Consider the following 25,132-nt stretch of genomic DNA (forward strand, 5'->3'; position numbering starts at 1 on the left):
AAATGATGACTAGCACCTTTAATAGGTCCTGGGAGTGTTCCAGGTGGCTCATCGAGATTACCTGGAATCACTCCCAGGTGTGGTAAAAGTCCATTATAGGCCTCTGCAGCTCACCCTGGTGGCCCCCATGGAACCAAGCAGGGCTTTACCAAACTCCAGCTCCCAGCGTGCCCTATTGGAATCTGTGGTGCCACAGCCCCAGGAGGGCTGCACTCTAGTGTCCAAGGGGAGGTATTGCATTATCAATGTTCTCTTCCCCAGTCTTTCCATTCTGTTGGTGTCTTGTCCAGGTAATGGCCGTGGCTGCCCATCACAACAGATATGAACCTGTTTGAGCTTTTATCATCCACTGTGATGTCTTTGGTTAAGATAACACCATGAGGTACCTTTTCAGGCACAGCTCTTTATGTTCTTCCATGCAATTTTCCCTAACAATATCATTGAACACTTCTTTAGTTAAGGCTGCTCTCTGTTACCTACTAGGAGACAATATGAAAGAGGCTGAATGTGTTGACAGTCAAACAACATTTGTCCAGTTCTTAAATTAAAATCTGAATTAAGCTGGCAAACATCCATTTCTCACAGAATTTTGTATGTGGAACCCCAGATCTTCTTTTAAGATGTGCTGTAGAAGACTCCCCAGCTCCAATGCACAGGCCTTCAACTGTTGTGGTGATACTCCATGTGGACCTACTGCTTTGCTGGCACGAAGTCTCCTTAGCTCACTGCTTACCTGGGCTACTGTAATTCTGGGTGGGGGAAAACTGTTTCCTATGCTGGTATCAGGAGAAGGATGGGTGGAGGATGCAGTACTCTGAGGGGACAGTGAGAGTGGGTTAGGGTGGTCAAATCTGCTAAAAATGTTGTTCATCAGGTTTGCTTTCTCTGCATCGAGAGATTGAGGCACCCCACTTCAAGCTGCAGCAAGTGATGATCTTCATCCCATCCCACAATTTCTTCATGCTGTTATTCTGCAACTTCTGCTCCAGCTTTCTCCTGTACTGCTCCTTCGCCACCCTGAGCTGGACTCAGAGTTCCTTTTGCATGCGCTTGAGTTCATGTTGATCACCACATTTAAAAGCCTTTTTCTTCTGGTTCAAAAGGCCCTTGATGTCACCTGTAATCCATGGCATGTTGTTAGCATAGCAGCGTACTGTTCTTACTGGAACTACAATGTAATTACAGAAGTTGATGTAGTCAGTAGTGCAGTCAACAACCTCCTCAATGTTCTCACTATGTGACCCCTGCAGGATATCCCAGTCCGTAGTTCCAAAGCAGCCTCTCAGAGCCTGCTCTGCCTCAGGGGACCACTTCCTGAATGAGCATGTGGTTCCAGGTAGCTTCCTCACTCTTGGTTTGTAGTGAGGCTGAAGCAGAACCAGGTTATGATCTTATTTCCCAAGCACAGGCAGGGTGGCACTGTATGCATCCTTAATGTTTGCATACAGTAGATCAATTATCCTATTTCGCCGGGTGTTACAATCCACATACTGGGAGAAGGCAGGTAATGTTTTGTCCAGCGTCACATGGTTAAAATCTCCAGAGATTAGCACAAGCGCCTCGGGGTGCTGTGTTTGTAGTTTAGCAACAGCGGAGTGGATGATGTCACACGCTATCTCCACATCCGCGTGAGGAGGGATGTAAACAATAACAATAACAACAATGACATGTTCAAACTCTCTGGGCAACTAGTAGGGACGCAGACTTATGACCAACAGTTCGATGTCCCTGCAGCAAGTTGAGATTTTAACGTTTACAAGTCCAGGGTTGCACCACCTTGTCTTCACATAGAGAAGGGTCCTCCACCTTTCCGCTTCCCGCAGGTATTTGTGTCTCTGCATGCTTAACTGTGCTAAACCCAGGTAGCTCCACGTTAGCATCTGGGATGATAGTTGTTAACCACGTTTCACAAAAACACAACAAACTGCATTCTCTTTAGGTCCTGACATTTTTCACCAGCGCAGCCTGTTCATCGATCTTATTTGATAGTGAGTTCACAATTCCCATGATCACAGAAGGCACTGAGGCTTGTATCACCACTTCCTCGCTAGCCACTTAGCCTTTAGCTTAGCGCCGGCTGTGCTGCCACGATACCGCCTTCTTACCTTGTCAGGTAAATAGAGAACCACAACGGTATGGGCCTTTGTTCTCAGCGATAGAAGTTGACTACCTGAATAGACGAGTCTCGACATGTAAAAATCCATGTCCAAGTAGTAAAAGTGTCCAGGAAACGGGTCCACATAAAAGAAAGTGGTAGTAGTGATCAGAGAGATAGAGAAAAGGTTGAAAGATAAAGAAGATAAAGTCGTACACGGAGCTGCAGGAAAGGCTGCCACTCACAGTGGCGCCTACCTAACTGATCCCATGAATGGGTGTGTGTGTGAGGTGCTGCTCTGCACCTTCCTTTTGGATTTAGGATGAGAAACGTATTATAGCCAAAACTTATCCTTCACAAGATTATTATCTTTAGTTACAGTTAACACTGATACCATATACAATCTCTGGCTTTGTCTTATTGATTAAATGACAGTTAATAGTTCTTGGAATCAAAGTATTCTTATGGTTTGAGGTGAGCGATGCTTGGTTCCTTTCTTGGTCGGCTTTCTCCAAACACAATTAAAGGATTTTTAAGAGTGCTTTCTGTTCCTTGTTCGAAAGGTCTCCTTTTTCACTTTTGGTCACACCTTCTGGTTGTGGGTGATATGGCATTCTTTTCTTCAACAAAGTGACCTTGGAACCCGCAAAGGATGAACTAATGGCAAACTCGCCCAAACTTGAATACAGACGAGTATTCCACCTTTTCTGTTGTCCTCTGAAGTAAAAGGATTGCTTTGAGCTCTGTTGCAGCCACAGCCTATCAGCAATGGATTCTGGCTATTGGTATCCAAATTACTGTATGGCCAGACCAAGCTGCAGAGCAGTTAGAGAAGAGGAATTATTTAGGCTGTTATATGTGTTTTATAGGGAGGAACAGAGGTCATTTCTTTGGCTTCTTTGGTGCACATAAGACCATCTTCGTGGATGACCACTGATGCAAAGTCCTGTCCATCATTGTTGCTCATCCTGGATTTATGGCTCTTTATTCATTACTTGAGGCCATTTTGCACCTTAGAGAGAGATGTCTCTGGCTTTTTACATGATCAGGAATCGATTAACTGATCAGATAAGGCCACCTCCTCTTCTCTTCAGCCGCTTCCACTCCTCTCCCGCAAGCACTGTCCTCTGCCTCCTGACTCTGGCTCCCTCAATGGAGTGAAGAGGCCCCTTTTATGTTGCACTGATGATTTTCCTGTAGCACTTCATTGTGTGGTGGAAGTGCTGCATGTGCACCCAGAAGCACTCTTTTCAGTTCTCTGCAGTCTATGGCTCCGGGACCGTCCAGGCATCCCCTGGTGGTGGCCTTATCAGGGTTGAGTTTCCAAGCTCCAATCCCATGACCCCGTCTTGTGACCCGGGGGAGATATTGCCTCTCTCCCTGTCCTTTTGTTCTCCAGGCATCCTCATACTTCAAAACTGAGGTAACGCTAAAAAGACAGTTCCACTTGGGAAACTTTTGGTTTGCAGTCAGTTCAATGGCATCTCGGATGGAAATTTGATTCTAAATGTAAATATAAAAAAAAAACATAGCATAATATCAACTACATAATAAAAAAACATTTCTACAAAAACTGTAGACATATTACACTACAGTTGCAGATTGGATGACATTGTCTTAATATAGCTAGAATTACCCAACTGTAAAAATGGCTTATTTAACAGCATAACACATTTTTCCATTTAAGGTAAGCCACATAACATTAAGAAATAAAAAAATTAATACGTAAGATGTCTCCTGAAATAAGCCGAAGCCAAAAAAGAACTGAAATGTAGCCTGTTTTTATAAAACCAAACATCTTTACATGTTTGCACCAATGTCTGACATACTGGATATTGGTGAGGAAAAAAAAAACACAAACACAACTTCAAAATTACATTCATTTCAAAACTGATTTGGTATACATTCACATACTGTGCTAAATGCTATATTATTAAACTTAGAATGTCATTGTCTTAGTTTGATTAAACATGACAAAAACATATCAGTTACAGAATTACAGAGTTAAAAATGCCATTACATCAGTTCTTAGGAACAGATTTGACAAGCACTGTTCCAAGTAATTCAAAATGTGGCAACTACATTTTCAAATATACCTATGTTCAAAAAGTGAAAGTAAGTTTTGTTTTTTTGATGAAATGATGACAGGATCAGTCAGTGGTTCAATTCCTGGATAGACAGACACTGCCCATTGTCCGGTATTAAGTGTTTGGGCAGGATACGACATCGTGTGGCACATACATCATTAGATTTGACTGCTGGAGTTCATTTTTTGGTGGTTGAAATACTTTACCATTTGAACAAGCCCATCTTCTTGTGGTGGATTAATTATTTCTTTGCCTATACAGTACTTCCATTGTCTGGGCAGCAGTTGTCCTCTGTAATTCTGATTTTGAATTCTTCAGTTTTCTGTGCTCTTTACTATCCTAAAAAGTTCCCTGCTAATTTGAAATAGATGCCATTTCGCTGTACATTTATGCACACATGGCAGTCATAGTTTGGAATTACACTTGTTGTCACAATATGCACAAACCCTTTCAAATCTACTGTAATATGACACTTTGGGCTCCTACCCAGTGGGAAGCCTGAGGGTGTGTACTGCTACCCTAATCCTGACACAGACAGGCTGAGTCACAGGTTCTCACACAGCACACCATTTATTTACAGAAAACAGCCCAGTATATTTCAGCAACACATTCCCTTCTTTTCTCGAGTCCTTCCACCTCCACTATTCCTCAGGAGCTTCGTCCACTTCCTGACTGAGGCCATTAAATGATGACTAGCACCTTTAATAGGTCCTGGGAGTGTTCCAGGTGGCTCATCGAGATTACCTGGAATCACTCCCAGGTGTGGTAAAAGTCCATTATAGGCCTCTGCAGCTCACCCTGGTGGCCCCCATGGAACCAAGCAGGGCTTTACCAAACTCCAGCTCCCAGCGTGCCCTATTGGAATCTGTGGTGCCACAGCCGCCCAGGAGGGCTGCACTCTAGTGTCCAAGGGGAGGTATTGCATTATCAATGTTCTCTTCCCCAGTCTTTCCATTCTGTTGGTGTCTTGTCCAGGTAATGGCCGTGGCTGCCCATCACAACAGATATGAACCTGTTTGAGCTTTTATCATCCACTGTGATGTCTTTGGTTAAGATAACACCATGAGGTACCTTTTCAGGCACAGCTCTTTATGTTCTTCCATGCAATTTTCCCTAACAATATCATTGAACACTTCTTTAGTTAAGGCTGTCTCTCTGTTACCTACTAGGAGACAATATGAAAGAGGCTGAATGTGTTGACAGTCAAACAACATTTGTCCAGTTCTTAAATTAAAATCTGAATTAAGCTGGCAAACATCCATTTCTCACAGAATTTTGTATGTGGAACCCCAGATCTTCTTTTGAATATGCATTGGAATTGATTCACCATGAAATGTTTTTGCAACAGCAAATACTCCTCTAGACTTCTCAATGCATATGGATTTAAGATGATGTTGTGCACTAATCTGTTGTGCTCAGCTTCAGGGTCTTCTCTTTAAGTGTACTCTAAGGTTCTTTCTGTACAGTCTCTGGTTACAATGAGAGTACTGTACTTTTATACCTTTGGCTTGGACCACTTTTTTTGGAATTATGTATTTGAAGACACTGTTGATGGTGGATGTTAATATGATAAGAGGGTTGGGGTGGCAGTAAGGAGGAAACAGGCAAGGGGTCAATGTCTGGCCAGTGAACAATACCTGCACAGGTGACAGAGACTGGATGGTGACTGATGCTGGCACAGGGAGAGGTTTGACAGCAGTAAATTTTGGCACAAGGGACAGAAGAAGAATCAAAGGAGACAAAGGCAGTTGAGATGACAGAGGGGGAACTGGTCTTTTGTCACACTCAGACAAGTGCCAGAGGACTGAACTTTATGATCCACTGTCTTCTGGCAGTAATGGCAATGATAGTGACGAACCCTGGCAGTTCAGTGAACCTGAAGCAATGAAAACAAAAAAAAAGTTAATTTCAACTATTATTTTGTACAACACATTTAATACTCCACAAATAAATTGAGATCATTCTTCTATTTAATAAACTTCACTCCTACAAATCCTGGCCTATTGTATGAATGTGTTCAACGTGTTATCTACAAAGTTACTACTTTTAATTAGTACACAGTAGTCAAATTAATAGATGGTCAATGCCAATGGTGCATCTAAACATGCATGAATATACAGAATATGTTGCCTGTCAATTGTAGGTCATGTAATTCCACATTTATGCACTTTGAAATTAAAGTATCAGTATTTTAGTTGTCATTTTCTACTAAACATTATTTTAAAAGAGAAAAAACTGCTAATACAAAACACAGCAAATTTAATCCAGACACATTTTACACAAGTGAAAAGGTAAGTATACTGTTTTGTCAAAGATTATACTGTTGTTCTCAGTGGGTGCGGGTGGGCATCAAACTGTGACCCTTTTTGTTAAGTGTCAAATGATCAAAGTATACAGATTATCAGATGCAGTCCTGAGAACTTCACATTCCTCCTATAATTTACCAATGTCCTTTGGTGGCTATGGAAGTGGCACATCATACCAACATGAACCCCTTTTTTGTATAAAAATGGTCAAGTGTACTCCTGAGCACCAAACAAAACTGCTTCTTCCTTTTTTGGCTTAAATATAGTTCTGTGTTTCTAGTAAATAGAAAATAAATTATTTGTCAGGTATCAAAACTGAAAAATATGCATGACAATAAATATTTAATATTATAGCAACAGAAAAAAATCAATAGTATATTTTAAGAATGCATGGGGGATGAGTATGAAGTGTTGAATATTGTTCTGAGAGTTTAAACATAAACTGAGCTATCCCTGGAAAAAAACAAGAAATATGATTGTCTATGGCTTCATTTTAACTCTAATGAACAACAGATAATTGAACACTTGTATTTTGTTTGCAATCACGTTTTAATTGACAGTTATGTGCTGTACATATATACACACTTACAATCAAGAAATGAGATCATCTGCAGTGACGTAAGTGTATTCAAACATTTAACTTGTAACATTACTTATGATAACTTTACACTCCCTTTTAGCTGTCTTGCAAACAATAAGCTGAAAAGAAGAACTTTAATTTTTACAACTTTTTTTCATCCTAATTATGTATAGCACTTTAGTTAATTTAATTTCTAAATTTAGGCAGTTTAGACAGTTGGACAAAACTGGTGTAAATGAATTTTAGGATAGTGTGAAATGACAATGATGATGTTGGGCGCATCCACTGATACAGGGTATTGTAGCATACAACACATAGCGAACCACTCCAGGATCCCAGATTAAGAACCCGCGTTAAAATGGTGTTCTAAAAGTACTACACTTTTTTTAAGAGTATGCAACCATTTTTCCAAAATACCATGAAGTTGGCTATATGATATAGAATTAAATCTGTTGACCAATGAAAAATATGTTAAGCAAGTAACAGTAGCAGGCAGTCCACACATGCAAATATTGATAACTCTTTATTCGCTACAGCCATTTCAATGTTGCTAATTTTCATTTGACCCACTGTTTGATTCTTGGCATAGTTTCCTTTTGTGCAGATTGTCCCCACTGTTCACATGGGTTTCTTCTAGGTTTTTAAAATTTGCCCCATTGTCTAAAGACAAACTTGACAAAACTACATAAGCCCATAATTAATGCACAGGTTTCAAGCGCACTTGCTGCCACAGTCCATTGCTTCATACAGGGTTGTTTCTCATCTGGCTGACAAAGCGTTTATTTCCCATGATTTATCTGACTGTGAAATTGTGGATAAGTTGTTGAACTTTAAAATCAATTCTTTCACTATGGAAATCCTACAGATAATAAAGCATCATAATCATATCTTTTGCACTGTAAAATCCCATCAGTTATAAACATTTCACAGAGTAGAAATTTTATGCTATGCAAATAGTCTGACCATTTCAATCTATGCAATGGCAGATATTCTACAGCTGGACCTTTATAAACCTCTTACAGTCCTGTGGCACAATTTGTAGGTCAGCATAAATTAGCTTTGCCTCAAGTTCAGCAAAATTGCGGAAATGTTCTTGAAGTCAATGGAGAAGGAGAAAATGAAGTAATTTTGAGGGGATTATAATGTTGAAATGTTCAATTATCCCTAAATTATTATTGTTGCCAATTAGTAACCTGAGATGTGAGGCAGCCTTACTAATCACTGCACAACCACACCTCCCTGAGATAAAATTAATAGAATTGCATATCGGAACAGTAAAATTTCTTGCAGACAGTGGCAATTTGAGCAAGAAGCATGAATTCACTGAGGCTTGGCCCCCACAAGATTTCATAGCAGACATTCACCTCTCTTGAACCGAAAAGTATAGTTGTTTTTAATTATTTTCTTTGACATTCTCAGTGCTGCTGCTACCAAATAAGCACAACACTAAAGCACATAGATTCTTCACTCCTTCCAATCTACATCAACAGCACTGCATTCTGGGTAATGTTGTTTAACGTGTTTGTAACATTTGTAACATAAGTCTACACAAAACGACATTACATTTATTAGACAAATACACCAACACATTTGAAGTTTCCTTCAGTGTACATGTTATGCATTTAAATGTATCTGCAAGTTTTCCAATAATTTGTAGCATACTAGAAAAACAGTTCTTATTAAATCCATACAGGAACAAGAAATTCATTGTGTAGTGCATTCTGGCATTCTACACACTACTAGTGTCAGTATTATATACTAGGCCAGGGGTGGTAACTTCTGGCCTCAGGTGCTGCAGTGGCTGCAGGTTTTCATTCTTACCATCTTCTTAATTAGTGACCAGTTTTTGCTGCTGATTACTTCTTTAAATTAACTTGACTCAGGCCCCATAGTTGTTTCTTTTTCTTTAATTATCAGCCAAACCTTAATGAGACACAAAACAAGCCATCACATGACCAGCTCCCCTGTGCCCATTACACAATATCTGAAATTAAAGAGAGTAAAGTTAATCTCTCAGGTAACCAAAACATTTTGGCAGCGCTCTTAGAAAGAACAGAAAAACAACAGTTTTCAAAATGTGTGCTCTGGCAGAATGAGAGCAGCAACAAGCCATGGAGTTAAATAACGGGTTTAATTAACAGCAAGAATAAGATTTTCATTAAGAAAGTGATTGGAGTGAAATTGGTTGGAGTTTGAAGCCCCAGTTTAGCTGGTCATCTGTTAGCTCGTTTCACATCTCATTTCTGCTTGGCTGTCATTTAATGAAGAAAGGAATCAATTCCGAGGGTTGAACTCTTCTAACAGGGCTATTAAAGTGATGGGGAAAAGTTAATTAGCAGTGAAAACTGGTCACTGATTAGGAAAAGGGTTAGAATGAAAACCTGTAGCCACTGCGGCACTCCAGGCCTGGAGTTCGCCACCACTGTACTAGGCTGTCCCATCCAGTATTAACTGCTACATCATGGGGCAAAGAAAACAAAAAGTATGTATGGGCTAGCTGTACAGCAATTTATTTATTTAATTTTTTGGGGGAAATATTTGGCAAACAAAGTTTTTGGCAAAACCAGAAAATGTCTGCAAAAGACACTAGTCATCATAGTTACATTCAAGTTCCTCTCTCCATGTCACAAACTTGGAGTCACAAACTTTCAGTCAGTGTATGAAGTGAGAGAACCAGCTATGTTTCTAAATTACTGCTTTTAAATTTTCCTCTTTTGATTTTGAGACAGTTATGTGAAAATTTAAGATATCCCGATGTTCATGTGAATGACACAGTTATTAATCCATTTACAAGTAAGAGTTCTATAAAATGATATATACTATTGATGTGTTAATCTATTAAATTGTTCAGATTAGCTTAGATAAACCCAAGAAGAAATGATAAAGTAAACAAATTTTTTGATGACACTACACAATTACAAAATTGATTACTCTGCCTTATCACAAATTTTCCTGTGTTAAATTTAAGACGGTCATAGAGAGCCAATGAGATGTAACTGTGGCATCATCCACATATTGTCTATTAGCACTCTTTATAATCCTTTAAAATTGTATTTATTTTACAATAGATTTCTGGAACTAAAACATTTATAATTAAATTTGTTAGTAGAGTGTTCTCAAGGTATAATAGAAACTTTGAAAAAAAGTTGTATGATGCCATCTTTGATTAAAAAAAAAACAAAACATACAGGTCACCTGTCATTTCTTTTCCACGATTAGTTTCCTTTTTATGTTCCCATTTAGCTTTGTTAGAACAAGACATATGTACATTCTTATTAAGATTTTTTGCATGCATATTATAGGACAAACTATCATCCCCCTCTTTTCGTGTGGTAATGTCTTAACTCAACTTTGCCTGCCATGAGGGACAAACATATGCACCGTTTATCTACTAGTTGACAATCAAAGAAACCAATGGCAAAACGGCACCCTTTCTTTTATATCAGTGCCTGAGCTAGTTCCTTGATCCACCTGTTCATCAGTTCCACTAGAGTTCAACTTTTACCCCATGTCAAAACACTCTATTGCTTAGGTTGTGGCCTAAAAAAACAACAGGAAGTGAATTGTAATTCATATTCAGTTACACTCTGTTCGTTCATTTGCTATAGTTTCATTTTTACTTGCAACAATGTTTCCATAACACTGCATACTATGTCAATATCACAGGTGAAGGCATTTTTGGAAACAAATCTTCACTCTATTTCTCTTTAAAGTGGCAAGTTTTTCAAAAGCTACATTCAATTCTACTGTCCTCGGTAAAAAATTCACTTTACTGAGCAAGTTTCTAGCCATACTATTACTCATTACATATATGGAGAAACAGTAAACACTGTACTTTCACTTTTACATACATTTTTCTTAAATAATTTTTTGGTCTTAGACTCGGGAAAACTATATCTGCTGCTTTTTTTTTTTTGCTGATAATTTTACCTAGAGTAGGCTACTATTGCTTTTTTACATTTTACTGCTCCAATCTGCAAGGTAATGGTCAAGTATTTTGTTCACCTTTCATATTTTTTATTCACTGTAGTGTTTCTGTATCAAAATCCCCCTCATTTATCACTTTAAATCTTGTCTTTTTTCTTTACCGTACTAAGATCCTAATATTACTTTCATTATAAACCCCACCTTTAACAGTGAGAAAGTAGCTCTGTTCTTCTGAAGTCCAATTTAAGTTCTGTTTAATACATTTATTATCAAAGGTGACCAATAAATATGAACAGAAGAAACATTTTATGAACTAAAGATAAAACAATCTTCACTCTCAGTACACCTGTCCTAGTGAAGTTCCTGTGGTTAAATTTAGACTTGACATAGAAGCAGTGAAGGCTCAAATGGATTTTATTTAACACCAGCAGACAGCATAGAGGGAGCAGTCTTATATCAGAGAGTTAGGGTGGTGGAATTTATACAGTACAAAACACAGGAATCTTGTCTTTTTGTCCAATGTACCAACTAATTCATGGTTTATATCACTAAAAAATGCTTATCTCAGTTATAAAAAATACAGAAACCATCTAAAGATTCAGTGTTCCTATAGAGATTAAGCACAAAAATACACTGCTCATAATTTCTAACATGCAAAAAAGACAATATTTAAGCTGTTATAGATGAGTAGAATATATTTATGACCAAGTATCTTATCAGTACTATTAACTCTTTTAATAGCATATAAATAACATACAAATGATTTCACCTTCTTACAGTCCTTTGTGACAATGTCAAATATGGTGGCCTTCTTCTGTGACAGGCATTCAGAGTACATCCTGACCTCCCACAAATGGTTCAATTGATCCAAAGAACAGAAGTTCTACGGCAAGGAACTTCTATATTATTGATTTCTTAACTCTTGTAGATGGTAACCTCTTCCAACCTATGCAGAAACCTTGTTTTGGCCACTTGTAATCGATCACTTCCCAAGTCTCAAACCTTTATGAGATGAAGATGTAAAATGAGTAACAAACCAAAAGTTTAATTTTAGCTTCCACAAGGACAGCCTGAACAAAGAACAAAGGAACCAAAGAAATGTCGAGGCTCATCAGACCCATTCTCACTCATGTACAAGAGCCAGACGTACAGGAACTTCTCCATTTATGACAACCTCTCTCCACTTACCTAAAGAATGTAAGCTATTCTTCTCCAGGGCAGTACAATAAGTTTAGTCCACTTTAAACTGAATTGTTAGAACACATAATGTGTCTGACAATTGCTCGAGAATTTAACATGACCAGGAGATGGTTAGGAAGAGAGATGTAGTTAGACAAAGCTAGGGGTAAGAACTGAGAAAACAAAAAGTAACTAGCAGGCAGTGTGGCATGGTGGTTATGGCTTTAGACTTCAGATCCTGCTACTGACACTGTGTGACCATGAGCAAGTCACTTTAGCTGCCTTTGCTCCAATGGGGGAGACAAAATAACTGTAACTAATTGTATTTCAAATGTTGTAAGTTGTCTTGGATAAAGGCATTAACCAAATAAATAAACATAACCGCAATCAAAGTCAAAGGGATAAGGCACGAATCATAAGTCAGGGGCTATAAAAGAGTCATAACCAGAAACACAAACCTGACACCAGGGCCTACTTGAATAGTAACTACACTAACAAAGATTAAGGGAGAGGTATAACCCAGACTGAAATGGTTGTATTTATATGCCATCACAATTGTGACATCATATACTTGACTATTGCAGTCACATGAGGTCTCCATATGGCATCACAAAAATAAGTAAAGACAGGAGCCAAAGTCAGTTTGCATCAAAATAACTTTTAAATGAATGTAATGTAATACATGTAGTACTTAGTCTTAATATATATACAGTATATATAAATAAATACATATAGTAGAACCTCAATTCATGACCATAATTCATTCCGAAACTCTGGTTGTAAACCGATTTGGTCGTGAACCGAAGCAATTTCCCCCATAGGATTGTATGTAAATACAATTAATCCGTTCGAGACCATTCGAACTGTATGTAAATATATATATATTTTTTTGAAGCTTTTAAGCACAAATATAGTTAATTAAACCATAGAATGCACAGCGTAATAGTAAACTAAATGAATAACACTGAGAAAACCTTGAACAACAGAGAAAATTAACACTACAATAGTTCGCGCTATAGCGCTACCAACCGCTGGCTAAAAGCACTTTTTATAATGAGTTTTAAGCACAGGGGAAAAAATGAACATTTGAAAAATCCGTAATTTAATAAACCACCAAGAAAAATAATATTGCAACAATGCACACTACGAACCAATCGCTGGAAACAGAAGTGAAAACAAAATCAAGCCCAGTACATTCTTTAACTGCCTTCCTACCTTAATGCGTCCAGCTCTCTCTCGCACTGCCTGTGTGTCTGCGCGCTGCCTCTGTGTGTGTGTGTGTCTGCGCGCTGCCTCTGTGTGTGTGTGTCTGCGCGCTGCCTCTGTGTGTGTGTGTCTGCGCGCTGCCTCTGTGTGTGTGTGTGCGGGGAAGGTGAATGTTGCCCTCCGCATACAGCATAAGGGAGAAGTCGCCGAAAATGGCCATGATAATAATAATAATGACTGGCAACAAGTACGCGATTCTCCAACAGCGGACGCAGCGTTGCAGGCTGCCCACAGAGCGAGGGAGCGAGATCGCAGGGGCTGGCAGGACAAGGGCTGATGAGTGCCCTGGGTCCTAGCGCCCTGCGCTCCAAGCCCGCGGCAGTCTCCCGTCGCTCTGCATGGACGCAGACGGGGCTGGATTTGAGCTTTCACCATGCTCAGACCCAGACCATCTGGGTGTCCAAGAGAGGAAGGAGGAACCGAGGGGTGTATGCTGGTTCCTCCGACAGGAAGGGACGTGTTGCTGGGTGCGCACGTCCAGTGATGGGCCGTCCTCTGCAGAGGCAGAGGGAAACTCCTGGCCGGGTGGAGGAGCCGGCTGCGAGAGCAGTCCCGGTAACGGAGAACAGACGGGCATAAAACCCGCGGTGGAGGCGCCAAACAGGCAAGTCGGGGGCTGCCGTTAGGGGAGGAGAGCACTGCTGATGCAGAGATCGGAGGGACACCCGATGCGGGTGTCTAGGCAGCACTTCTGGCCCTCCCTTTTGTTTATTCACAGGACCGAAGCCCCGACAAACGGTTGGACCTGCTCTGTTGGGAACCTGCCATCCTGGAACGGGCTGCTCCGCGGGAGGATTCTCCACCGGCGACCGGATGGTGACCCGGCTGGCGGGGACTATGGAGGCGAGAGCGGTGCAGACCAGAGGGGCGCAAAGACCTATGAAGGGGTGCCAAAGTGGTGCGTCCCAGGGTGCCATGGTGGGCCCTGGGTACGTAGTAGGATCCACTCCGGGGACGTGCTGCCCTCTCGGGATGTATCGCTCAGACCGATGGGTCTTCGCTGGCAGTGGGGCACTGTGGCAAGTGGCTGAGGGTGGAGCCTAGCCGGGACACCCGAGGGGACTGGAGGAGGGCTGGTGCCTCCTCCCGACCACGAGGGGGCAACCGCCCTGGTTTTGTTGGTGGCCTCGGGTAGGGGGCATGGAAGCCCAACCCTGTAGGGGTCCGTGGCCACCGCCAGGCGACGCCCCGGTGCCTAAGGAACCCTGGAGCCCAGCACTTCCGCCACACCAGGACATATACATACACACATACATATACACATACATATACACACACATATACAGTGGAACCTTGGTTCACGAACGTCTCCGTTCACGTACAACTTGGTTCACGACCAAAAAGTTTGCCAAACTTTTGCCTCGGTTCACGACCACACACTCGGTATACGAACAAAGTCAGTTTCCCTTTTGGTTTGTGCGCGCCTATGATTTCCGCACGTGTTGCATTGTTCTCAGTCAGACGTGCCTTCCTGCTGCTAAGAGAGAGAGAGAGAGAAAATTGAGCTAGCCACGTGCCTGCCTGCCTGCTACTGACAGGGGGGAGTTGAGGTTTGCGTGCACGTACGTGTCTGCCTGCTACTGACAGGGGGGAGGGGGGTACAGCAGAGAGCCGCGTGCCTGCCTGGCTGGTTCATTGTTCTCAGTCAGACGTGCGTGCTTTACTTGAGCTCTCTTTGTGCTCTACTGTATTTTGTGTGCTTTTGCCTTCTAAGCAAGTGAAGAGTGGTGAGAAGAAAGTTTTGAAGAAAATTGAAATCAAAGAAATTATTGAAAAGTTTGAGTGTGGCGTTCGTGTTACTGATCTTGCAGCCAAGTATAAGAAGTCAAAATCTACGATTTCGACTATTCTAAAGCAGAAAGAATCTATTAAAGCAGGTGATATTGCAAAAGGAGTTACAGCGTTAACCAGGCAGAGGCTTTAAGTGCTGGAAGAAGGTGGAAAAACTGTTTACCAGTTTACTCATTTACCAATTTGGGAACCCTCGTGCTTTCAAGCAGCACAATGTAAACAAAGCCAAAATGTCAGTAATGTGGAGGGCAAACACGAAGGGTTGGGTCACAAGGACTTTCTTTTTGGAATGGCTGCAAGAGGCTTTTGCTCCCACCAGCTAAACAGCTAAAAACACCAGAAACCCAAGAAATCACAAGAGAGAAAACCCCTGAAGGAAAACACTTCATGCCAGAACTCGACTCATGCAAGGTTAGTTTTCTTGGTGGTTTTTGTATTAACGGATTTTTCAAAAGTTAATTTTTCAGTTCGTAGCATGAATTGTTGCAATGTTACTTTTCTCTTTTTTCAAATGTTCCTTTTTTTCCGCTGTGCTTAAAACTCATTTTAAAAAAAGTGTTTACAGCGATCGGGCTTTAAAGTTAATAGCGTGATCTCCTGCAATGTTACTTTTTTGGTTGCTTGTGGTTGGTTTTTAAATACACTTCGGATTTGTTCAAATGTTCCTTTTTTTTCCGCTGTGCTTAAAACTCATTTTAAAAAAAGTGCTCCACGTGCTGCTGACAGAGGGGAGGGGAGAGAGAGAGCGCGAGCGAGCCTGCTCATGTAGCTGAGCAGGGAGCCTGGGTGTTTTGTGTCAGTGTTATTCAATGTTTTTACATTAGTTTACTATTACACTGTGCATTCTATGGTGTAATTAACTATATTTGTGCTTAATCTTTACATATATTTAAATATTTACATACAGTTCGTACTGTCTGGAACAGATTAATTGTATTTACATACAATCCTATGGGGGAAACTGCTTTGGTTCACAACCAACTTGGTTTACGACCAAAGTTCTGGAACGAATTATGGTCGTGAACCGAGGTTCCACTGTATATATACACACACATACATACATATACAGTACATATACACACATACATACATATACATATTGTAGCGACCCGTGGTTGAGTCTTAAAGTTTTCAGAGCCAAACTGTGCCGTGCACTTCTCCCAAGCTGTCGGCTAGTGGACTGCCAGCGTTATGCATGCAGCTGTACCCAGCTCTTTAAGTAGCGAGCACTCATGTCCCATACACCGCACGACTCCGAGTGTCTCGGCAATAATTGCTTAGATGAAATCTTAGCAATACACAGCTCTGTCCTGTTGTATCTCTTTATTAGAGCAGATAGTCAGAAAACAAAGCTCAATCTCATTGCATAGCCATTGCCAAGGTCATTAACGAAGCCATCTTTCTCATTGATGGTAACTATTTACAATTTAATAACCCCGGACGGCAATAACCCAAACCCACCCCACCAGTTGAACACAAACACATACAGCAATTACAACAGGAAAAACAATTCGCTTACCTTGCTAATTTAACACAACAGTAAACTTTACATAAATTACCCACAATGCATCATGCCGCCAGCGCTGGCTGCCGGGTCACTACAATATATATATATATATATATACACACATATATACATATATATACATATACATATTTACATATATATATATACACATATATTTATATACATATCTACATATATATATATATACTGTGGTCCCCGGCCGGGCTCCCTGGAAGCCCAGCCCTGTAGGGACCCGTGGCCACCGCCAGGCGGCACCCCAATGCCGGAATATCCCGTGTGGTCCCTGGCCGGGGCAGGAGCCCGGCTGGGACGCCCAGGAGGACCAGAGGAGGGCTTGTGCCTCCTCCAGACCGCGAGGGGGCGTCCGTCCTGGTTATGTTGGGGGCCACGGGTAGAGGGCTTGGAAGCCCAACCCTGTAGGGGCCCGTGGCAACCGCCAGGTGGCGCCCAGGTGCCTGAGGAACCCTGGAGCCCAGCACTTCCGCCACACCAGGAAGTGCTGGGGGGAAGACGACAGGGGACACTCAGACGGCTTCCGTGTGCGCAGCCGGCACTTCCGCCACACTGGGGTGTGGCTAGGACTGATTGCCGGGAAGCAGCTGGAGCCCATCCGGGTTCCTATAAAAGGGGCCGCCTCCCTCCAGTCATTGGCGGGAGTCGGGTGGAAGAGGACGGAACTGAGAGAGAGAGAGAGGACGGGAGGCGGCCAGGAAGGCATTGAACTTGTGAGGCCTGGACAGTTGGGGGGAATGGTGCTGGAGGCACTGGGAAGTACAATGAGTGAAAATATTGTAAATATAGTGTAAATAAACAAGTGTGTGGTGGAACCAACGATGTCTGTCTGCCTGTGTCTGGGTTCAAGTTCACTATATATATATATATATATATATATATATATATATATATATATATATATATATATATATATATATATATATATATATATATATATATATATATATATATATATATATACACCAATGTAATAGTTTTGTCACTGTTATGAGTGTTCCAGTCATCAAGGATTTGATTATCATTATTTCTTTCAATCAGGTTTGTATTTGGAGGATGTGTTGTGTTCAAGTTATATTCCGTGTTTGTCAACCGTGGTAAAGATAACAAGTTTCATTCATCGAAGTGTTCACTACCCAAATTGGTACTCGTGAATCTAAGATGTTTAACAGGCATTCCTGCTATTAAGTTGTGGATTTGCCTACGAATATTTAGCTGTAGCGTGTCTATGAACTTAATTTAACCTTTCCCAGTCCTGCAAAGTCAGTTCACGTGAGCCGCTCGGAGTACATGCATCGAAGCTTCTCAGCTGTGCTTGTGCTATCTTGAGTGATCTCGCGATGTCCACGGCTTTATTTAATGTTAGCTCAGACCTGGCATACCAGCAATTTAAACTCCGTTACAGCAATTTTAACTCCGTTACAAAGTGATCCAAAGTCTCATTTATACCTTGTGTCTTCTCATTAAACTTGTATCTTGCAAATATTGTTGTTCGTCGTAGGCATGACAAAAGGCAGCGGGAGCGTGTCTATAAACCTTATTTAAACTTACGTTTTACACCGTGCTTTGTTTCCGCAGTAGCTGCACTTATGAATATGCTTGTATGCGTCACTCGCTTCATATTCTTTTGCTGCCTTCTCAATTGTGTAATGCGTTTTTGTTCAGCGCTCTTTGGAGCTGTTGCTTTTTGTCTGTTTTCATAGTCAGTTCACGTGGGCCGCTCGGCGGCAGAGTGTTTTTATTGGATTGTCGCGGACGGACGGCCTTATATGGGCAGGCACTCAATTACGTGGGAGGTGTGACGATGAGGGACGCAACTCCGCCTCACATGGCGACCAAGCTGCAGGCTATGGCCGGTATATATGTACATAAGTAGGTTCCAGTTATGACCGTTACACATAGAATTTCAAAATGAAACCAGCCTAACTTTTGTAAGTAAGCTGTAAGGAATGAGCCTGCCAAATTTCAGCCTTCTACCTACACGGGAAGTTGGGGAATTAGTGATGAGTCAGTGAGTGAGTGAGTGAGTAAGTCAGTGAGTGAGGGCTTTGCCTTATATATATATATATATATATATATATATATATATATATATATATATATATATATATATATATATATATATATATATACACCAAGTTATACATATGACAACTTTTTAATACCACAGCAATAAGTTAGGCCCACCACAATTTTTCCCCTAACGTAAATGGGACAACAGTAGCAGCCCCAGGACCCTATATTCTTGTAGTATTATGTATTCATAAGAAGCTAAGTTTCATATTCAAGTCACTCCATTTTTGCACAGAAACTGTACAAGGATTTTCAATACCTGAGTCTGCTTTATTCTTCTTGGATTTTGGGGAATATTATTCACCAGTAAGCACCAAATGGCTGAGCAACCCACATTGCCCTATCAAATTCAAGTCCCAAGAAGCCACTTGGGACTTTCATGTAGACTCACCACCTCAAAGTAAAGGGGTAAGGGCTGAGAAGGGAAAGACAGATAGAGACTTGCTAGACCATAGCAAAATATTACACTATTTGTTTGAAAATGTCCTTTATTATTTAGTATAACAGTTAATCTCATTTAAGATGTTCCTGACCTTTCCCTGAATCTAAACATATTAAGGTTGTCATTGAAACTGTTTGGATCTTTTTATTTTATATTTTTTTAAAGTTGACTCAAGGTTGATGGTACATGATGCAACATATAATTTTCTCTTATTTTCAGAATATACAGTATAAAAGGAGTATCAGAGCTTCACATAAGATGGTTCACTCTGCACAGCTATTAGATAGTCAAGGAAATGTTTTCAAAGTGCAATTTTAAAAAGTTTCATAAAACATTACACTTTTCACTGCAGGGGAAGACTATAAAACATTTTTTGAAACATCTAGTTAAATATACAATACTTGCTGATCTCTACCTTTTACTAAGAGGGAAATGCCAATCCAATTTAAATTTATGGCAGAATACAAAAGTGAAATGCAGCAGCTTACAGCAAGAAATGTCTTTGAAGGTAATAAAATTAAATTAATCTAAAAATGAACAATATCACTGAATGGTTTAATCTGACAAGTATAATATCAGCTAGTGGAGTAACTTTGCACATTGTTAATTAAATGTTTAAATAATAAGAGTTGGGTAAATGTTTATCTTTTTCAGTATATTGCAACTTTCTTTTAGATGTAAAGTAATTAAGTTGCAGAGATAACACTTAAGATAATGTGAAACATGAGTCTGTTGAGTACCTTATGGGAACATGTTTAATAGAACACAGGGAGAAGAATAAGGGTGATGCACACTTACTAACCTACCTTCCAATTCTGCTTTTTAAGTGGAGGAGGGCAACCATCAAGTGGCTCCATCTCCCCCTTTAAACAAAAAGCCACCATTGGACGTTAGGGTTCATTTGGAACGACTGCTAAAGAAAGCGAAACCCAAGTTGAAGATGCCTAAAGATTGAGTAGTTGGATTTTTTACCTTTTTGTTTGATCTTTATTTTCTTTTTTCTTTGCCAATTAAATATAATTTTAAAATAGATTAAATTAGATTAAATATATTTTATTAATCCCCAGGGGGAAATTAAACATTTGTCTGGAACATGGACATCTCTCTTGAGTTTACAGTATCTTACAACATATGCAACAGATGTAAATAAACACATTTATTCAGAAATATTGCATATATTTAGCCTGACAATTTGAAGTATTTATACAAAATTCACTTCTTTTATAAATTGTGTCACAATTTTAATTCTTCTATTCACTGACTCATCAGGAGCACAAGGAATACCACAGGGAAAGTTTCCTGAGATATCTTGTTGCCCTAAAGATTGTTCTCACCTGCCTTCAAAAAGCAATTTTTCCACCACTGCTGGAAAATATCCTATAAGATTATATAGTATGTGCACTGAACACAAAGCAACCAAAAGTAACCCTGTGTCCAGCTACACTTATGAGAAAAAGATAACATCCTTGAGCGTGACTCATTAATGCAAGAGGTGTCAAACCAAAGTATGTCCTAGAAGCATTCAGCATTGAGTAGGACACTACTATTTTGTCTGATTGTTTAGATCTCATTCCTTTATTGCATAACTATTCAAAGAGTCTAAACTGCATAATAGAGTATGGCATGCTGCTTGTTGGTTTGTGTAACAAATAGCAATGATAACACAGTTTGAAAATTTTCAATTTCATTTCTGTTGGATAGTGGCATCCTGGCATAGTGGCACAGCAGTAAGTGCTGCATCTTCATAGCTCCAGGGGACCAGGCACTGACCTTGTGGACTTTGTGTATCTTCTATATACTGTTTTTGTGTCCTCAGGTTTTCCAAGTATCCATCCACATAAAATACTTTTGCTTTAAGGAAGATGATGAGTTGGTCTAGTTTAATAGACTGTAGGTATGTGTAGTAATGTATCCTGCAGTGGACTTGCACTCCTGAAGGGCTGTTTGCTTTCTGCCTTTTGCCTGATGTCCCTGAAAAGGCTATGACTCTCTGTGATGCCAAAAACAGATAACACAAGCTCAATAAACAGATGGCTAAATACCATTGAAGATTAATTTCTAAATTAAGGTGTAAATTAAAAAAGATTTTCATTACTGTGAATCCAACGCCAGGTTATTCTTTGGGAGTCATAATAAATGGGTGTCAATGTTGCATGTTAAGGCGGCTTTTTTGTTTCTGCAGTTATATTTTTGAATAAAAGCGTCATTGTTGTGTTAGATTTGTACCTTTTGTGAAAGTATTTGTTTGATACTTCAGGCTTCATACATTATATAGTTTATGCCTACATTGTGTCATCTACTACTAGAATATAAAAAACGTTTCTGTTTTAACAATGTGTTTACACAGATTACTGTAGAAACGGAACAGACATTAAATGTGTGTGTTCCAAACAACAATCTATTATTTCCACTCTAAAACTCCACTTCACTCACAGAAAATCAATCAAGGCATGAGCTGGGAGAAGTTTGTGCACGTTCTAAGTTGGAGGGGAGATGGAATAGCCGGCTGCTTGCAGCCTGATGTGTGTGTTCCAAACAACAATTTTATCAGCACATTTAGATGACAAAAGATGCTGTTGGAGAGCTTTGAACGATTTTAAGAAGCGATTTAAAGTTGGATGGATTTACGGGTTTTTTCGTAGGCTCTGGTAATTCTAGTGTTAATCAATGTGTATTATTTATATATACTGTAAATAACTATCCACATATCATATGTTATATTTAAAAAAACAATTATGAATGCCATCAGGGAGTCAGAGCAAATCCATTATTGTTTTATTATTATTTATTATCAAGGAATAAACAAACTTGTGTTAAGCTTATAAGTGCCTCTTTATTCCCTGAATCTTGACATCATGAAGAACATTTTCCAGTTGAATACAAGGAGAACATGCAAAAAGTATACAGACAGTTGTCTCATCCTTAGGCCAATGAGGCAGTATTGTGATTTCTTATGTATGTGCTAACTTTCTCTTTTATATTAAACTATTTCTTCTTCTGTTATTAGCCTCTGTAAAGGTTCAAACTACAAGTCATTTTAGATGTAAGTTATAGCAAACTGAAATTAGTTATGCCTAGCAACTATTGCCACATTTAGTGTACCAATTTAACCAATGTGTTGGACCTTACAATATAAGCAGAAATCAATATGATTCATTTGTTTTACACAAGAGTGTGAATTTTCTGAATATCATATATATATATATATATATATATATATATATATGTTTGTATATATATATGAATGAATTAGAAGAAGAAGCACTAGATGGCAGTAGAGAGAAAGCTAAAACATAGGCATTGCATTAAGAATCTCCTCCAGGCTTATACTACTGAAGACTGTAATACTCCAGTCACACTTCAAAATACAGACATTCAAACTAAACAAATTGTTGTGCTTTAAATTAACTAAAAAGATCTTCATTTAGATCTTGATCTTTGTTTGTCCGCGAATTCCACGCATGCGTAGACCACCTTCCAGTTTAGTACGTTGTTGTTACTCACGGATGTCAACAATGTGCCGGAATAACGAAAGGGGTGGTGGACAGTGTTACACTGGTTAGCTCCTAAGGCCTGGTTAGAGAATGAGATTGTCGAAGATAAAAGGTACGTGCCTACGTAACATATGAATGAAAGACAGTGGGTAAAATAAATGACAACGTAACAGCACGTTCTAGGAATTATTATTGTTATGTTGTAGCCGGCGAGTGCTGCGTGTTTCACAGTTGTGCCGTGGCTTGCTCACATGTCAGTGAAGTGATCTCTATTTATGCTTTAAAGAGCCTGGATACCCATGTGTCCACCTTATATAACCATTGCTCTGTGTATATTGCCGTACTCTTTGAATTGCCACAAAGCAACCTGCGAGATTGGAGAAAGTTTGAGAAGAGATCGTGAGAGAAAACGACAGCATCGTGAAAACGAGACGGACTGTGAATGGACAGAAGCAGAAATGCTCCCACACCACCACATAATTACTATTCGGACAGTGATTACGAGTAGGCCGTTCCTATCAAATCAATGTCCAAGGGTTTTCTTTTGAAATTTTGTTTCCCTTATAAAAAATCATAATGCTGTGCGACGAAGGGCCCAGTTCACGACTGGCAGCCGCGTTTAAACAGGGAGCCCTTCACAGACAACTTTAACACGCGCAAGCGTAGTTGGGCACACATGGCTAGTATATATATATATATATATATATATATATATATATATATATATATATATATATATGTATATATATGTATATATATACTGTATATATAAATAATTTTTTACTTTCATTATTTTTAACCCTCACACCTCTCTAGCCACCTTGTTATATTTAATAACTTAAAAAATTATGACTAAAACAAAGCATACCTATATAAAAAAACTTGTGAATTTACATTTTAAAAGCTGCTTTGGACAATATTGTCATATTTCTTACTTATTAAGTAATCACTGTACATTAAAAATGTATTTCTTTAATTATAAATTCTAATAATGGTACTAAAGCTTTAAAGACTTATTTTTCATTATTTTGAAAAATGGTTCCAAGAGATACATTTTAATCTCTGTCTGCAGTTAAAAGAAAACTTTTCATTTTAATTTTAAGAACCTATTAAGACATTAAAGTTTTTGTGTTAATTATAATTAGTTATGAGTACAAATAAAAACAAATAAAAGGGTGAAATATCATGAATACCCTTTAATTAAATAAAGGATTAATTTGTTATTGCTGTAGTTTAAATAAGTAATAATTTTCTACATTTAGGTGTTTTATATGTCAGTAAACTATTTTAACAATAGCTTGAGGAAACACATGGCTTAAAGTCTATTAAATCAGTTTTATAGGATCTATAAAAAAGACTCCAATAAATGAAGGAAATGCAATTGAGTTTAATAAATAATGTTCCAAGTACTATCCTATTTTATAGGATAATTTTCTATGGTATAATATACTTTAATAATATACTGGTAGAAGAAATAGGATATTCCTTTTAAATCACCAAGAGACAACCATGTAGCAACAATTCAGAATCTCCTTAATGTTTGAAATGAAAATAAAGGAAAATGATAGCCTTGACAACAACAGTGGGCAATAAACTTTTGAATGCAGAAAGGCGAATGCTGCATAGACACCAAAGAAAAATGGATGAGAATGTGCTAATCATCATCAATATTTATGGATACCATACTTTTTAAAAAAAATACACATCTTACCAATAGATTACAGGGAGAAACATGGCACTTTTGATTTAACAGCCAGAAATGTGAGGACAGCATTTACCCATTATCATTGGAATTTAATTTTATAAGCAGTTTTATTTAGTTAAAAATCTATATTTTGAATGCAGGGTATCAAATCATCATCTACTTAGCATTTTAAATTTATTTTACAATAAGAAGAAAATTAATTGTATATACATATTCCTCTAAATGAAAAAAAAAACACTTTTACTGTATTTTGTAATAACAATATTTATTCATCACATTTCACACATTGAATATAGCTTTACCCTAAAAAAGTACAGTATGAATTAACATTAAGTGTTTAAAATTATGAAGGGAATTAGTAGGTGTATGGTGGATCCAAAGAGTTACATTTAAATGACTTCAAGAAAACAGATGGAAACTTGTTAAACAGAAATTTCTCACAAACATTAGAAAGTTATTCTTCACACAGAGGACTACAGACACATGGAAAAAGATAAGAAATATGGAGGAATTTTTTCAGATGAAAAGTTAAATAAAAACATGTGACTATAAATAATTAAATGTGTCAAATATGTTTTTTGTTGCTTATTTCTTTATGTATTCAGGGCTTGGCATTAATGGTCGTTGTTTGTGCGACAATTGGCAAT

Source organism: Polypterus senegalus, chromosome 1 (genome assembly GCF_016835505.1).
Source record: "Polypterus senegalus isolate Bchr_013 chromosome 1, ASM1683550v1, whole genome shotgun sequence".
Classification (NCBI taxonomy): domain Eukaryota; kingdom Metazoa; phylum Chordata; class Cladistia; order Polypteriformes; family Polypteridae; genus Polypterus; species Polypterus senegalus.